The 18,041-nt window shown below is 40.8% G+C and overlaps 1 long non-coding RNA gene across 1 annotated transcript in view; it reads left to right on the top strand.

The window, feature by feature from the left end:
• Positions 1-9,349: 9,349 nt before the first annotated feature.
• Positions 9,350-18,041, top strand: part of LOC123605835 — a 108,468-nt gene continuing 99,776 nt past the window's right edge. The window contains exon 1 of the long non-coding RNA XR_006715923.1: positions 9,350-9,457. This is a non-coding gene — a long non-coding RNA (uncharacterized LOC123605835). The remainder of the gene's footprint in view (positions 9,458-18,041) is intronic.

The following is an 18,041-nucleotide window of genomic DNA, read 5'->3' as shown; positions in this document are numbered from 1 at the left end:
AACTAAAAGCAGAGTTGCTCTAATTTTATTTTTATTTTATTTTTATTTTTATTTTTTTTTTTTGCCAAAGGAAATACTTCAACAGAAGTGAAATGACTCCAGAAGGAAAAATTGGAACATCAGCAATGGAGGGAAAGCAACAGAAATAGTGAATATCTGAATAAACATAAAGAACTCTCAGTTGAATTCTTTAAAATATTTGATCACTGAAAGGTAAAATTTTACCATTGTATACGGAGTTTTTAATGTATGAAGATATGACATATAACAACTGGAATGTAAAGAGAGGAATATAATGAGACCTACCTGGTAATAAGTTGTCTCCATTGCACTCAAAGTGGTAAAATATTACTCGTAAATAAATTGTGTGACATTAAATATATATATACTTTAATCATTAAAATAACCAATTAAAACCTTTGTAAAGAGATATAGTCTAAATCACAATAAATAAGTTACATGATATTTACCCTGATGCAGAGGTCAACAAATTATGGGCCATTTCCATCCTACAACCTGTTTTTGTTTTGACTGCTATGCAAAATGTTTCCATATTTAAAGATTCTTTAAAAAGTGAATATGAAACAGAGGGAGAAAAAAACATCAGGTTGTATATAGCCCACAAAGCCTAAAATATTTCTTATCTGCCCCTCTATAGAAAATATTTACTAACTCCTAAGAGAAATGAAGACATATTCACACAAAAATCTGAATATGAATGTTTATAGCGGCTCTGTTCATGATCACCAAAATCTTGAAGCAACTTAGGTGTCCTTCAACAGTGAGTAGATAAACTATGGCATATACATATAATGGGATATTATTCCATAATTAAAAAAAAAATGAACTGGAGCACCTAGGTGGCTCAGTCAGTTAAGCGTCTGACTCTTGGTTTCTGCTCAACTCATGACCTCACAGTTTTGTGGGTTCAAGCTGACATGATGACAGTATGGAGACTGCATGGGATTCTGTGTCCCCCTCTCTCTGCCTCTCCCCAACTCACGCTGTACTGTCCCTCTCAAAATAAATAAATAAATAAATAAATAAAAAGAATGAACTATTGATACACACAATAGTATGGATGAATCTCAAATGCTTTGTGTAAGGAGAAGGGAGGTGCTGTAGTGTCAGAGGAAGTCAACTAAAACAGAAAATCTAACTAAGTTCCAGAGTCTCATAATAACCAGTTATCCACCTTTAATCATAAACTGTTCATCATACCAAGAACCAGAAACATTTCAAACAGTGAAAAAGGACAATATAATCTGAAAACCAAGATGGCAGTAATGTTAAAATTATCTGATAAAGAATTTAAAGCAAACAAATAATCCAATTAAAAAATGAGCAGAATACTTGAATAGTCATTTCTACAAAAAAGGATATACAGATGGCCAACAGACACATGAAAAGATCTTCAACATCATCATCATCAAGGAAATGCAAATCAAAACTATAATGAGATATCACTCCAGAATGGCTAAAATCAAAAACACAGGAAACAATAATGTGGGCAAGGGTGTGGATAAAAAGAAACCCTCACGTACTGTTGGTGGGAATGCAAACTGATGCAACCGCTGTGGAAAACAGTATGGAGGTTCCTCAGAAAGTTAAAAATAGAACTACTGTATCATCTGGCCAGCAATCACACTACTGGATATTTACCCAAAAGATGTAAAATCCCCAATTCAAAAGGATACATGCACCTCTGTTTATTGCAGCACTATTTATGATAGCCAAATGATGGAAGCAGCCCAAGTGTTCACTGCTAAATGGATAAAGATGTGGATTATGTACACAGTAGAATATTATTCAGCCATGAAAAAGAATGAAATCTTTCCATGTGCAACAATATGGATGGAGCTACAGAGTATAATGGTAAGTGAAATAAGTCAGAGAAAGACAGATACCAAATGATTTCACTCATCTCATATGTGGAATTTAAGAATCAAAACAAATGAGTAAAAGAAAAAGAAAGAGAGACAAACCAAGAGACAGAGTCTTAACTGTTGAGAACAAACTGACGGTTACCAGAGGAGAGGTGGGTGAGGGATAGGTGAAATAGATGAAAGGGATTAAAGAGTACTCTCATCAGGATGATCACTGAGTAATGTGGAGAATTGTTGAGTCACTGTATTGTACACTTGAAACTAATATAGCACTGTATGTTAACGCTACTAGAATTAAAATTTAAAACATGGGGCACCTGGGTGGCTCAGTTGGTTAAGCATCGGACTCTCGATATCAGATCATAATCTTGCAGGCATGGGATCAAGCCCCACTTTGGGTTCGACACTGAGCCTGGAGCCTGCTTGGGATTCCCTCTTGCTCTCTCTCTCCCCCTCCCCACTCATGCGCTCTCTCTCTCTCTCTCTCCCTCTCTCAAAATAAACATTTTAAAAACTTAAAGGAAAATAACTTAAAGCGTCCATCATAAAACTGGTTCAGTGAACAATCATGAACAGAATCAAAATAAATTAAAAATAGAACATCTCAGCTAAGAAGTAGAAGATAGAAGAACCAAATGAAAAGTTTAGAACTGAAAAATACAATAATCAAAATTATAAAACTTAGTGAATGAGTTAAATAGCAGAAGAGAGTGAACATAGGAAAGAATCGTTGAACTGAAAGATAGAATAATATTACCCAATCTAAGCAACAAAGAAAACAACGGACTGAAAAAACACGAACAGAGCCTCAGGAACCTGTGTTACTGTAACACTTGTGCTCTTGAAATTCTAGATGGAAGGAGAAAAAGGCAGGACTAAGAAGTACTTGAAGAATTAATGGTTGAAAGGTTCCCAGATTGGCAAATAAACCTTCAGACTCAAGAACCAAAGCAAATTCCAAATGAGATAAACTCAAAATCTATAAGACATGTCATGGTCAAACTTCTGCAAACAAACATAAAGAAATAATCATGGTACCAGCAAGAGAGAAATGACACCTCTGGGGGAAAACCCATCCAGCTGACAGTGTATTTCTTCTCATCAGGATCCATGGAGGCAAGAAGGAAGTGGAACAACATTTTTCAAGTACTAAAAGAAAAAAATTGTCAACCCAGAATTTTATATTTCAGTAATAAAGGGACATCAAGACAATTCTCTTAGGAAAACAAAGAGGATTTTCCCTAAAAGAATGTCTTTAAAAAGTTCTCCCGGGGCGCCTGGGTGGCGCAGTCGGTTAAGCGCCCGACTTAAGCCAGGTCACGATCTCGCGGTCCGTGAGTTCGAGCCCCGCGTCGGGCTCTGGGCTGATGGCTCAGAGCCTGGAGCCTGTTTCCGATTCTGTGTCTCCCTCTCTCTCTGCCCCTCCCCCGTTCATGCTCTGTCTCTCTCTGTCCCAAAAATAAATAAACGTTGAAAAAAAAAATTAAAAAAATAAAAAATAAAAAAATAAATAAAAAGTTCTCCCAACAGAAAGAAAATGATAAAGAAAAAAAACTCAGAATATCAGGAAAGAAGAAAGAAGACTATAAACAAAAATATAGGTAAAAACATTAGACTTCTCTTCTCCTTTTGAGTTTCTTAAGTTATGTTTGATGATGGAAGCAAAAAATTATAATACTGTCTACTGTACTTCTAAGTATTAGAGAGGAACTATTTTAAGATGATTAAAAACAAGGAAGGCTAATGGATATAAAGGGAGATAAATGTTTCACACTTCACTTAAACTGGTATATTGATGGCACCAGTAGATGGAGGAGTTATGTGTGTATATAATGTAATATCTAGAGCAAAACAAATTAAAATAGCTATTAAAATAAAAGGAAAATGTAAAAAAATGTTAAGAATAACTTATAAAAGCTAAGAAATAGAAAATGGAGCAATGAAAAACAGAAAAAGCAGAAAAGAAAAATTTTAATGGCAGGCTTAAGCCCTAATATATAAATAATTACATTAAATATAAATTATATCTATATTAGTTATAAAAATTATATATAGTGTATTGTATACAATTAAATAAAAAAATACACAAGACTGAGCTTGGCAGAGACAAAAACAATGAATAATGTGGACTTCAGAGCAAAGAAAATTACTGGAGTCCAAGAAAAAAGGGTCAAACCACCATGAAGACAGAGTAATACTAGGTTTGTTATGCACCAAACAACAGAGCTACAAAATATGGAAAGCCAGAAACCGATAGAATTGAAGGAGAAATAGACAAATGTAAAATTAAATTTCAAGACTTAAGCATCCCTCTCTCAACATTTAATGGGACAACTAGGCAGAAAATCACTAAGGACATGGAAAAACTCAACAGTGCCATCAACCAGCAGCATCTAATCACCATTTATAGAACATTCTACCCAATAACACCAGATACACATTCTTTTCAAGGGCCCACAGAACATGTACCAAGAAGTGGTATCTCTTAGACCATACACCGAATACCAAGAAATTTCAAAGAATTGAAATCATGCAAAGCAGGACCTATGACCACAATGGAATCAACCTAGAAATCAATAAAAGAAAGTTAACAGGAAAGTCACCAAAACTTGGAAACTACAGAACATACTTTTCAATAATCCATGGGTCAAAGAGGAAGTTTCAAGAGAAATTTGAAAAAACATAGCAGTGAATGAAAATAAAAACACAACATATCAAAATTTGTTAGACACAGCTAAGGCAGTGCTGAGAGGCAAATTTATAGTAGTAAATATATATAAAAAGGGAAAATCTTATATAAAGAATCTAAATTACCACCTGAAGATCCAAAAAAAAAAGAAAAAAATAAGCCTAGAGGAAGAAGAAGGAAAGAAATAATAAAGGATCAGGGCTCAATGAAATTGAAAACAGAAAAACAATTCTTGGAGAAAAATGTATGAAAAAAGAACTATTTTTTTTCTTAAAAGATCGATAAAATTGACAAACCTTAAGCAATAGTGACAAAGAAAAAGAAGACATGAATTATCAATATCAGGAATGAAATAAGGCCATCACTACAGACTCTGCAGACCTCAAAACAATAACAAGTGAACAGTGTAAACAACTCTACACACAAATATAACAACTTGGATGAAATGGACCAGTTCTTCAAAAGGCACAAACTACAACTCAGTATAAAAAGGACCATTTGAAGGGCTGTAAAAAAAAAAAAATTGTTAATCACATTTGTAATGTAAAAACTTCCAAAACCATACAACATGACCAAGTGGAGCTTATTTCCAGGATGCAAGGTTGGTTCAGTTTTCAAAAGCCACTCACTGTAATCCAAGATATTAACAACCTAAAGAAGAAAATCAGGATCACATCAATTGATGCAGAAAAGACATTGACAAAATTCAATACCTACCATGAGAAAAACTCTCAGAGAAATAGAAATGAAACTTCTTCAACTCAGCAAAGAACATGTACAAAAAACCTACAGCTGGCATTATATTTAATAGCAAAAGACTGAGTACTTTGTCCCTAGGAGCAGGAACAAGGGAAGGATTCTCATTCTTCCCACTCTTAGTTAACATAGTGCTGTAAGTTCCAGCCAGTGCAGTAATGAAAGAAAAGGAATGCAAATCAGAAAGAGGAGGTACAACTGTTTCTCTTTACAGGTGACATGATTGTCTCACAGAAAATCTCAAGGAATCTACGAAAAAACTTCTAGAACTAATAAGTGAGTTCAGCAAGGTCACAGCGTACAAAATAAACATATAAAAATTAATTCTATTTTGATGTAGTAACAATGACACACAGACACTGAATTTTAAAATATAATGCCAGAGCGCCTGGGTGGCTGACTCTTGATTTCGCCTCTGGTCATGAGCTCATGGTTCATGAGTTCAAGTCCTGCATCACGCTCTGCGCTGACAGTGTGGAGCCTGCTTGGGATTCTCTCTCTCCCTCTCTGTCTCTACCCCTCCTCTGCTCACGTTCTCTCTCTTTCTCTCTCTCTCTCTCTCAAAATAATAAATAAACATTTTTAAAAAATAAGATATGATGCCATTAAAATCCCTCAAAAAAATAGAAATATTGTATAAAATATGTACAGAAAGCCTATGCTGATAAGCACACAATGCTGGTGAAGGAAATCAAAGAAGATCTGAATCAATGGAAAGACGTAGTGTGTTCTGGATCGGAAGACTCAACAGTCAAGTTGTTATTTCTTTCCCCAATTTTATTTTTTTTTTATTTTTTTAACATTTTTATTTATTTTTGAGAGACAGAGCATGAGCAGGGGAGGGGCAGAGAGATGAAGACACAGAATCTGAAGCAGGCTCCAGGCTCCAAGTTGTCAGCACAGAGCCCAAAGTGGGGCTCGAACCCAAGAACCGTGAGATCATGACCTGAGCCAAAGTCGGACGCTCAACTGATTGAGCCACCCAGGAGCTCCCCTTCCACCAATTTTATACAGGTTTCATGCAATTTCTATAAAAATCTCAGAACATTGTTTGTAGGTATAGGCAAGGTTATTCTAAAATTTATATGGAAAGGTACAGGAACTAAAAGTGTCCAAAATAATTTTGAAAAAGAAGAGGTGGGAGCAATCAGTCTACTCATTTTCAGAACATGTTATATATCTACAGTAATCAAGACTGTGTGCTATTGGCAGAGGGATAGACACATAGATCAGTGGCACCAAACATAGAACCCAGAAATAGATCCATACAAATACACCCCTCTGATTTTGACAAAGGTCTACAAATAATTCAATGGAGGGGATCTGGGTAGCTCAATTGGTTAAGCTTACAACTCTTGGTTTTGGTTCAGGTCACGATCTCATGGTTCCTGGGTTTCAAGACCCACATCGGGCTTCATGCTGGCAGTACCGAGCCTGCTTGGGATACTCTTTGTGTGGCTCTCTCTCCACCCCTACCCTGTTCAAGCTCTTTCTCTCACACACAAAATAAATAACCATTTAAAAGAGAATAATAATTCAATGGAGAAAAGAGAGGCTTTTCAACAAATGGTGCTGAAGAAAGTGGACATTCATAAGCAAAAACCCTGAACTTCCAAATAAACCTCACACCTTATACAAAAACAAGTGCAAGATGGACCACAGAATTAAATGTAGAAACATAAAACAATTAAAAAAAACATAGTAGAACATATTTGGGATCTGGAAATAGACAAAGCATCCTTAGACTTGACATCAAAAAGTATGTTCCGTAAAAGAAGAAAAATTATAAGTTGGATTTCGTCCAAATTAAAAACTTGTGCTCAGCAAAATATCTTGCAAGGGGATGAAAAGATAAGCATAGACTGAGAAAAACACGTATCCAACAAAGGACTAGTATCTAGACTACAAAAGAATTCTCAAGCTCACCTGTAAGAAAAGATAGGGCAACTAGAAAATGAGCAAAAGCCATAAAAAGATATTTCCCTGAAGAGGATATACTGATGGCAAGTAAACACATAACAGATTCAACATCATCAGCCATTAGGGAAATGCAAATTGAAACCTCAATAAGATATCACTCCACACCTATCAGAATGGCTAAAATAAAAAATAGAGACCACACCAAATGTTGGAGATGATGTAAACAAACCGGATCACTCTTGCACTTCTGGAGAGAAAACAAAATGGTACCATCGTTCTGGAAAGCAAGGTGGCAGCTTCCCAAAAGGTTACATACTGAATCATCCCATTGATACAACATTCTCGAAATGAAAAAATTATAGAAATGGATACCAGGTTATGGTTGCCTGGGTTTCAAAAGAGGGTGACCAGGGGCAATGAGTGGAGTCTGTCTCTAGAAAGAAAACGTGAGAGATTCTCCTGTTGATGGAAATGTTCTGTATCTAGATCACACTGGTGTCCGTGTTGTGGTTGTGATATTGACTGTAGCTTACAAGATACTACCATTGCGGTAAACCAGGTAAAGGGCACACTGGATCTCTCTGTATAATTTCTTACGACTGAATGGAAAGCTAAAATTATCCCCCAAAGCCAAAATGTTTTAAATGTATGTTATTTCTTTGGGGGCTTCTGAGTGATTCCATGGACTTTTTTTTTTTTTTTTTCAACATTTATTTATTTTTGGGACAGAGAGAGACAGAGCATGAACGGGGGAGGGGCAGAGAGAGAGGGAGACACAGAATCGGAAACAGGCTCCAGGCTCTGAGCCATCAGCCCAGAGCCTGACGCGGGGCTCAAACTCCCGGACCGCGAGATCGTGACCTGGCTGAAGTCGGACGCTTAACCGACTGCGCCACCCAGGCGCCCCGATTCCATGGACTTTTATGTTCATGCATAATTAAGGGCTACTTCCTAGTAACCCAAAAAGTGAATTATTCAGAGTTTTCAAAAACCTGATATTCATTCATTAGAACTAGAAGATGACTCTGGCTTTCATTTCTGAGTTTTACTTAGAAATCTTTCTGCTGGGGGCGCCTGGGTGGCGCAGTCGGTTAAGCGTCCGACTTCAGCCAGGTCACGATCTCACGGTCCGTGAGTTCGAGCCCCGCGTCGGGCTCTGGGCTGATGGCTCAGAGCCTGGAGCCTGCTTCCGATTCTGTGTCTCCCTCTCTCTCTGACCCTCCCCCGTTCATGCTCTGTCTCTCTCTATCTCAAAAATAAATTTAAAAAGTTAAAAAAAAAAATAAACGTTAAAAAAATTAAAAAAAAAAAAAAAAGAAATCTTTCTGCTGAAGGTTTCAGAGAACTCCGAAGCCCTTACTGTGTGTATAGCCCCCAGGTGAGCACTGGAATCCCTGAGCTTTGCGGGTTAGAATACATTGTGGTGTGTTACATTACTTGACGGTAATTTTCAAATTCTCCTCATGGTGTGTCTTTTTTAATCTTAAATTGCTCTTGGTTAAAGCTCCCAGTGACTGAGTTTGTGGACTTGTTTGCCGAACTTGACAATGTGTAGAAATTCCTATTTGTGTGAGCAGTATGTCCAGCGTATGACTTCCCACGCGTTCACCTTGCACGTACCTTTCGTGACGTGGTTCAAAACGGGTCGTCCTCCTGGCAATTGCTAAAGCCAGTGTATGCATAATTCCAGCATAATTTTCTTCGACACTGACCCTTCATATTATCAGTGAACTTTCTTTCCCCTGGGAAGTGGGCGAGCGTGGATGGGCGGACTGAGAGGACTTTTGCTCCACTAACTGCCCGTGGCCAGAGAAGTATGGAGGCCTTGCTCTTAGGCTCTCTGGTCTAACTACTCATGTTCCTAGCCAAGTTTAATAGCAAAAAGTCCAGATTGGAGTTGCCAGCAAAACGCAGATATTGTGATACTTGAATGAAACAAGACAGAGAGACAGTGAACACCGCGTGCGTGAGTGGCAGTCACGGCTGTTGTTGTGAACAGCAATGATTCTGACTTGCGGTGGTGCCCAGGTGAAGGCTCTTCCTCGTTCTGTCCGAGGATGCGCTGTTAAAAGTCCATTTTATTTCCCACAGAACAAAGTGAGCTTTGTACATTTGCTGGTGCCGTTTGTGGCAGAGGACTTTCTCGGATTGCTCTGGAATGATGAAGAGGGTGTCTCTCGTCCAAGAACTGAAATGATACCTTCAGGTGAGTCTGGAGTCCAAATCCTCAAAGGAGGGATTTAGGAGGGATTTCGCATTTGGGAGGATCAGATTTAAACCAAACCATCCCTTAAGAAGAAATTCCATTCAAGTTTTTTCTTTAAAACAGGAAATTAAACAGAGTCATTAGAAGGCAAACTCAAGAGAGTGGTAGCGCCGTGTCTCCCTACTGTTGGTTGCATGAATTTCATTTTGGGTCATCTGCGAATTGAAGACTCTATTTAAATTTGATCCTGGTAACCGCAGCTCCTTTAAGGTGCAACGATCAGAATTCTAGGCACAATGTGCCATTTTAGGATCATATAATATACCTGAAGTACAACTCCTTGCATAATTATCAAGATTTAAGTCTCCTAGAGTATTATTTTAAGTATTTCATTAAATTCACGGGCCGATTTCCAAAAGTCTTGTAGCAGTAGAGAGGGCCAGATTATAGAACGAGAATTCCTTCAAGACCCTGGTAGAGTTAACATACTTTATTAAAATGACTTGAGGCAAGCCAGAAAGCTGAACCGGTGAGGCCGGCATCGGTTGGCACACTTTCCAGATGTTTTTATTTTTAAGTTTCATTAAGTATCAGCAGGCTAGCCAGTGCTATGTAAATGCAGCAAGATCGAAACCCCACCCAGAAAATAACTCTTTCAGTTGTTTTCAACAAAGCCTTCTCTCCACAACTGAATGGCACATTGTTCTTTATGCACACAAGAAGGACTTCCTACACATCCTCTTAAATTCTTACCAGGGCAGAATGTTGGTACAAACTCCTCGTGCAACATTGAACGGTGAATGCTTAACATTCATCTGATTTTACTGGCCAATTTTCTTCTTTGAGCAAAAAAGAGAAATTGGGGGGAAGACTATTAAACTCAGTCAAGGTCTTCGCTTGTCTTGTTCACTGAGATGTTCTCCACCAGATCAGAGAGGTAGAGAAGGCACGGGAGTGGGACCCTGCCTGCCATATTTAAGGAGGAACAAGGCAGGCAGTGACAAGGTATGGAGTCAACATCCCTGGGACCCCAGATCCCCGAATGGAAATCAGGGGCTGTTGGCAAGAGTATAGGAGAGCAGATGCTGGGGAGAGAGCCAACAATGTGTACTGCACATTGGGTTTTCCCACAGTGAATGATAGAAAGAAAAGAAAACAAAGTACGCTTTGGAAACCAGGGATACTCACACATGTGTAACACACACACACACACATGCACGCACACACGCGCACACACACAGAGGGAGAAAGAGAAATTTTACATCCCACATACCTTTGTAGCCATGAAAAAGTGAACAAAGTACAGAAACAAAAGAATCGAAATAACGGAAGTACTTTGATCAAAACTTAATTTTTTTTTTTTCACGTTAGGGTCACTTTGAGGAGTTCAGACTCCTCAGGAGTACATCTTCCTGGTTCCATCTGTCCAATGTTTCAGGAAACAGTCTGTTTTGGCAGTTAACCGTGTCTACAGTTCTTACGTAAAATATGTTAAACATCTGTCCCTGATCAACTTAAATATCACTGCCTTTATTGTGTCTAATGCTGGCCCATCAAAATACAACTTACAAGAGAGGATTTTTTTTTTTTCCCAGCCCATCTAAAGAACTGCTCCTTTGCAACATGGTCATATTCTCAGGACTAAACAGGGAAATTTCAGTATAACAGTTTCAGTGTAGGAGTTTCTTTGTAGACAGGTATTATTAATTTGGGGACCACATGGGATGAATTTGACCCAATCCCTTTTTAAATACATGTGCATCCTTGTTTGCAGCTCATAGCTTAGAGGTATCTCTTTTTGTTAGTGAGGGCAACACCAAACCCATCATCCATCAAAGAATGAACTTCCATCGGTACTAACTTGCTGACCAATGTGGACTTTCTACCCAGCCATGATTCTCATATTCCTAAGGCAGCCCCTTAGGAAAGGTACTGTCTCCACACAACACCATGAATATTGTTTTTTATTGAGACTCTGCCATAAGCCGGGTACTGAATGGACCTCTTCACATATAACGGTCTAGCTTTACGCCTTTTGGCTGTGTGATCTTGAGTAATGAACTCAATAGCTCTGAGCCTCAGTTTCCTCATCTGTAAAATGGGGAGAACTTCATAGGGTTGTTGTGAGTATTAAGTGAGTTGCTGTATGTAAAGTGCTTAGAATAGTACCTGGCGCATCATAAGCACTAAAGGTGTAGCCTAGTAATAATCTAGTTTAATAATCCTCATAGCAGAATTATAAAATAGTATCATTATGTTTCCCACCTTACTGAACAAAGGGAAGAGAAGATAAATGACAATAGCAATGATCATGAATACTACAAATAGCTGGGCTAAGCAAGTGATACACATTATCACTAATGTTTACCACACCCTTATTCCCCTTGGGAAGCCAAGAGGTTAAGGTCACATGACTGGATTGATAGAACCAGGATTCAGATACAAGTCTTCCGATAGAAATATCTGTGCTCTCTCTGTTACACCATTCGGGAGTTTGGTCCACATGGCAGAAATCCATTCTAAATCCAAGTCCTCGTCAATTGGCCAGTGGGTTTTGAATAAATACCCTCTTTTCTTCCATTAACCAAATGAGTAAGTTTGGCATCTTAAGATCGTGATTTAAAAAAAAAAAAAATTGAGGGGCGCCTGGGTGGCGCAGTCGGTTAAGCGTCCGACTTCAACTCAGGTCATGACCTCGCGGTCCGTGAGTTCGAGCCCCGCGTCGGGCTCTGGGCTGATGGCTCAGAGCCTGGAGCCTGTTTCCGATTCTGTGTCTCCCTCTCTCTCTGCCCCTCCCCCGTTCATGCTCTGTCTCTCTCTGTCCCAAAAAAATAAATAAAAACGTTGAGAAAAAAAAAATTGTTTTAATTGAATCCTTTTTCTCCAATGCTGTGCTTGATTCTGTTTCTTCCTTTGGCTAAAAAGTTAATGTGATTTTTTCAAGTGGACTTTAAAAGTGCTTCTTGATATTAAAGCCTATCTCAGGAAATGACTTGGCGGTGGAGGACGGGTGGTGCCCTAACATGGATGGAGCACGAGCAGTCCCTGCGTGCCAGAGCCAATATTTTCTTACTTAAGCAACAAGTTTCAAAGCAAGAGAGTATTGATGTGAGCATGCGTTAGAACCATTTTTCTCACTGTGCGGTTCAGGGATGACCCTACGTTGGACCATCTGGACTGGTGCTTAGAAAGGAGCAGATTACTATGCTGAACTGGCTGAGTCCAGAGATTGGGGGCTCGTACCCCCCAAGTTCACCTTGTGATCCGTGTGCACGATACAGGTTGGACTGGTGCTTCACGCATATGACTTCCCGTCATCCTCAACATCTTTAGCACAGGCACCCAGAACCGGAATGGAGATCTTTATACACCATCAGACAGCAAGGAAAGCTCTTATCAACAGTCAAGGAAAGGTTGAGAGCAGAGACGGTGGGAAATTACGGCGAGGAGAGACCAGGTCATGCTCTAGTCCCGTGAGGCTTCTCTTATGTGAGTGATCTCAGCCTATGAACTCAGTGGCCCAGGAAATCCTGGATGCAGGGTTTCTCCTCCCCGTTTCACCCCACCTGCTTGGCCGCAAGAGGGATAGGCTGCAGCAGAGGATCAAGGCTGGGCCTCTTTCAGCCTGCCTGATGCTGTTAATACACATTCACAGCTCTTTAAATTACAGGTGGTGTTTGTATATCCTGTTTCCCGTTTGAACCAAGCTCCACAATGAGATGATGGGGACAACAGGGGAGATAGAAATAATGCCAGTGGCCCAATAGTTGAGGACTTACGATGAACTCTCTCTGGCTAAGCACTTTGTGTGTCTATTTTTTTTTTTTTTATTTTTATTTTGAGAGAGAGGGAGAGAACAAGGGAGGAGGGGCAGAGAGAGGGAGAGAGAGACTCCCAAGCAAACTCCGTGATGTCAGCACAGAGCTGACACAGGGCTCGAACCCACGAACCGTGAGATCATGACCTGAGCCGAAATCAAGAGTCGGGCACTCAACCAGCTGGACTTCCCAGGTGCCCTTGCAACCTCTCATTTTATCCTCACAACCTAAGAGGTAGGTCCTCTTTTATTCCCATTTTGTAGATGAGTAAACAGAGGCACACAGAGGCTGAGTAATTTGCCCAAAGCATTCAGGTAACGGGACAGAAGCCCAATGCAGTATTGTTCATTTCTCTGCTCAGCTTCAGAGGTGTGGCCTCGATTAAGTCACAAGATCCCGTATAGTGTTTGTCCGCTGATCAATTCACTTAGATACACATAGGTAGAAAACAACGTACGTATGTTTTTTCTCACATACCTTTGGTGTTTGAATATGGGATAGATGGGTCTAAGTTGAAACTGACCACCAGCCAAGTGTCTGAAGACCAGACAGATTAGAATCTGGTGAACGCTGACCGCATTTCAGTATATTTATAGGGATTCTAGACTTACACTCCTAAGATTGGGATATGCCCAGCAAAGCCCCAGCCAGCTAGGTCTGTGTTAGTACTAAGGTAGCTGATGCTTTCTGGATAATCACCATGTGCCAAGTCCTGGGTGGGAACATCCTATGTATTTTTGTCGTTTCACCATCAACACAATCACACAGTAGTGACTTCTGTGATTCCATTCTCCTGATGAGGCAAATGAGACAGAGGGTGAATCCTTCAGAGTGAGGTCTGTGTGACCCCAGAGCTGAGCTGCTGTATTGGTCAGGGTTCTCCAGAGAAATAGAACAAATAAGATTATATAGACACATATATAGAGGAGACTTATTTTAGGGGTTGGTTCACACAATTATGGAAGCTGAGAACTTCCACAATCTACCGTCTACAAGCTGGAGACCCAGGAAAGCCAGAGGAGTAATTCAGTCGAATTCAAAGGTTCAAGAACCAGAGACACTAATGGTAGAAGTTCCTGTCTCAGTCCCAAGACCTGAGAACTAGGAACGCCTCTGTCGAAGGGCAGCAGATTAATGTCCCAGCTCCCATAAAAAGAGAGCAAATCCACCCTCCTGATTTTTTGTTCAGTTCAGGCCCTCAGCGGATTTGATATTGCTCACCCACATTGGTGAGGGCAATCTTCTTTACTCCATCTACGGATTTAAATGCTGATCTCTTCCTGAGACACCCACACAGACACATCCAGGAGTAATGTTGGACCAGCTCTCTGGGCATCCCTTAGCCCCCTGAGTTTCACACATAAAGGTAACCATCACTGAAGTGCCTGGGTGGCTCAGTCAGTTAAGCATCTGACTTCAGCTCAGGTCATGATTTCACAGTCTGTGAGTTCGAGCCCCGTATCGGGCTCTGTCTGTGCTGATAGCCTGGATAGCCTGGAGCCTGCTTCAGATTCTGTGTCTCCCTCTCTGTCTGTCCCTCCCCCACTCAAGCTCTGTCTCTCTCTGTCTCTCAAAAATAAATAAATGTTTAAAAAAAATGTTTTTTAAAAGGAACCATCACCTACCTTTCCAGCATGAACTATGTGGGGTGGACGCCAGTAGGAAGAAGCAAGAGATGAGAATTCTAGTTCTAACTTTGCCATTTCCACACTTGGCAATTCCGTGACAGTCCCTTGTCCCCTATGAGCTTCATTCTCTCCCATTCATAAAATGCAGATATTGCCTCCATTATCTTACAGACCACCCATCATTGTTTCAAACACCTGGAACTTACCATGATAGAAGCCAAATGTCTACTTTTTTTTTTTTCCTGAGAAACACAATTCTATAGGCATTCTGTTGTCATAGTTGCCACGTGTGAACAGTTTTAAGGAACAAAGTTGTAGCAGTTTTACGGAAATGCATTAGATGGTGACTTTCAGTTTTCTCTTGTAACTGGAATAAATTTCCCACATTCCGTCAAGAGATCTTCTCCCCACTCCTGGGGTGAAAACTGTTAGCCTAAATAACATTTCTAATTTTTTCTTTGCTTCTGATGCTAAACTCTGACCAGCCTATGGCCATAGCTCGCCGCGAAAGAACAAAGGGAGGGAGTACCTTCGATAATTGGCACGCCATGTCCCATTTACCTGTTGCTTCCTAATACAAGCAAAACCTTGGCTGGTAAGGACACCCAACAGATAGAGAAAGCATTGTCGGATGTTTAAAATATGCTAAGAAACAAGTGCCCTAGTGATACTTAATAAGGCATATCATTAAATAAAACAGGTAATTAGCCATGATAATGGAAATATAAACAGGACCTAATTAGCAGAACTTTTCATTACTCTCTCTTGGTGTGGGCCACAAACATTTGGTATATTGTTATCACACCCATGTGCATAATTTCTTCGTTGATTTTGGACCAACTGGGCAGTAGTCAAGATGTGCAAAACAGTCGAGGGCAGTCACGATGCTGAGGCTTTTGTGTTCGTACCGTTGCCAGTGTGCCAAAGATACCATAGGTATGACTTGGAATGTTCCATGTTATCAAATCAAGCTTCTTGTAAGAATTACCTTCATCTGATGTCTGTGTTCCAACAGTTTCTGTATTTAGAAACCATTTAGAAACAGCACTTCACCCCATGTCTTCCATTACTGGAGGATGGAGGAGAAGCTTAGCTCCTCAGTCAACGGCAATCTGTCTTCCACGTCCATCAGTCTACCAGATCTGCCTAGGATACAGTTCCCAGTGGCCACACCATGTTGCCGAGGCCAAGGGATACATTTCCCCCCTTATCCTGCTTCCTCTCTTTAGTCCTCTTTACTCTGTTTACCACCGTCTCTTTAAAAACACACTCTCGCGGGGCGCCTGGGTGGCTCAGTCGGTTAAGCGGCCGACTTCGGCTCAGGTCATGATCTCACGGTCCGTGAGTTCGAGCCCCGCGTCGGGCTCTGTGCTGACAGCTCAGAGCCTGGAGCCTGTTTCAGATTCTGTGTCTCCCTCTCTCTGATCCTCCCCCGTTCATGCTCTGTCTCTCTCTGTCTCAAAAATAAATAAACGTTAAAAAAAAAATTAAAAAAAAAAAAAAAACACACTCTCGGGGGGCGCCTGGGTGGTGCAGTCGGTTAAGCGTCCGACTTCGGCCAGGTCACGATCTCGCGGTCCGTGAGTTCGAGCCCCGCGTCGGGCTCTGGGCTGATGGCTCAGAGCCTGGAGCCTGTTTCCAATTCTGTGTCTCCCCCTCTCTCTCTGCCCCTCCCCCGTTCATGCTCTGTCTCTCTCTGTCCCAAAAATAAATAAACGTTGAAAAAATAAAAATAAATAAATAAATTAATTAATTAATTAATTAAAAAAACCACACTCTCTCGGGGCACCTGGGTGGCTCGGTCGTTTGAGCGTCCAACTTCAGCCCAGGTCATGATCTTTCGGTTCATGAATTTGATCCCCATACTGGGCTCGCTGCTGTCAGTGCAGAGCCTGCTTTGGATCCTCTGTTCCACTCTCTGTGCCCCTCCCCAACCTGTACTCTCTCACAAATAAATAAACATTAGAAAACACACACACCCACACACACACACACACACACACACACACACACACACGCACTGTTTGGTGATGCCTGTCTCTCTTGGTCTTCTCCCTATCTTGGTGGTTATATTTTCCCCATTTACATTGCTGGCTCTCACTCTTCTGCCCACTTTTAAGCAGGACTTCATTGGTAATATTCCCCTCTTTTGCTTCCGTGAATACTCATATGAAATCCATGCCCACAGCAATTATAATTAAACTGTTGCTTCCTTTACATTCTTAGGGGCAGTGCCTTAGCTCCACCTCTTGTCACTTCTCCTCTGGATGATTTCAGTATCCGCCCCCCCCCCATTTTTCTCCTTGTTCCCGATGTGACATCCCTCCCTCTCCAATCCAGTCTGTACCACTATTTCCAAGTCGTACATTTGATCCTGTTGTTCTGTGTTCTCTGTCCTCTGGGCTTCTTTTCACAAAGTCATCTTGAGTGCGAGGCAGTCAGGGCAGTTTGTGACTCCCCGGGGCTGAGGTGATAGAAGTGATGGCTCCTGTCACAAACAGGCTTCCCAAGGGACGGCTGTACAAAGACCTGACTCAGGGGTGGGTGACTCCCCCAGGATCTTCCAGGAACAGGGGTTTTGTCCCCTGAAATATGGTTACCAGAATGCATTCTGACCATTAACAAACTGTTGTCTTACCAAGTTGCATTCTGGTTTAAGTACGGTATATGAACAAACCCCTAAGGAGGGAGTCTCTGTAACCACCTGACTCAAGGATACCAGGAAAGTCGCTGCCTGTATGTTCATTTCCCTGCTAGCCTGCCACAGTTGCTGCTTAATAAGATTAAATTAGGTTGCTAGTGACATAAAACCCAAGGAAATAGATACCTTGATGGAAGTTTTATTCTCTCTTACATAAGCAAAGTTCAAAGGTAAGCTGCCCAGGTCTGCTGGGGTGCTCCCTAATCTTTCAGCTTCCTGTTCCATTAGCCTCAATACGCTACTTTAACCTCATGGGCCAACCTGACTGCTTGAGCCCCAGCCTTCAACTCTGTGTTCAGTCAATAGGAATTGGCATAAAAGATCACACTTCTTTCCATTAAGGACACTTCTTGGAAGCTGCACAGACCAGTCCCTTTGTATACTATTGGCCAAAATTCAATGGCCTGGTCACCATAGCTGCAAGAGAGGCTGGGAAA

Source organism: Leopardus geoffroyi, chromosome A2 (genome assembly GCF_018350155.1).
Source record: "Leopardus geoffroyi isolate Oge1 chromosome A2, O.geoffroyi_Oge1_pat1.0, whole genome shotgun sequence".
Classification (NCBI taxonomy): Eukaryota; Metazoa; Chordata; class Mammalia; order Carnivora; family Felidae; genus Leopardus; species Leopardus geoffroyi.
This window is presented reverse-complemented; position numbering and strand designations above follow the sequence as displayed.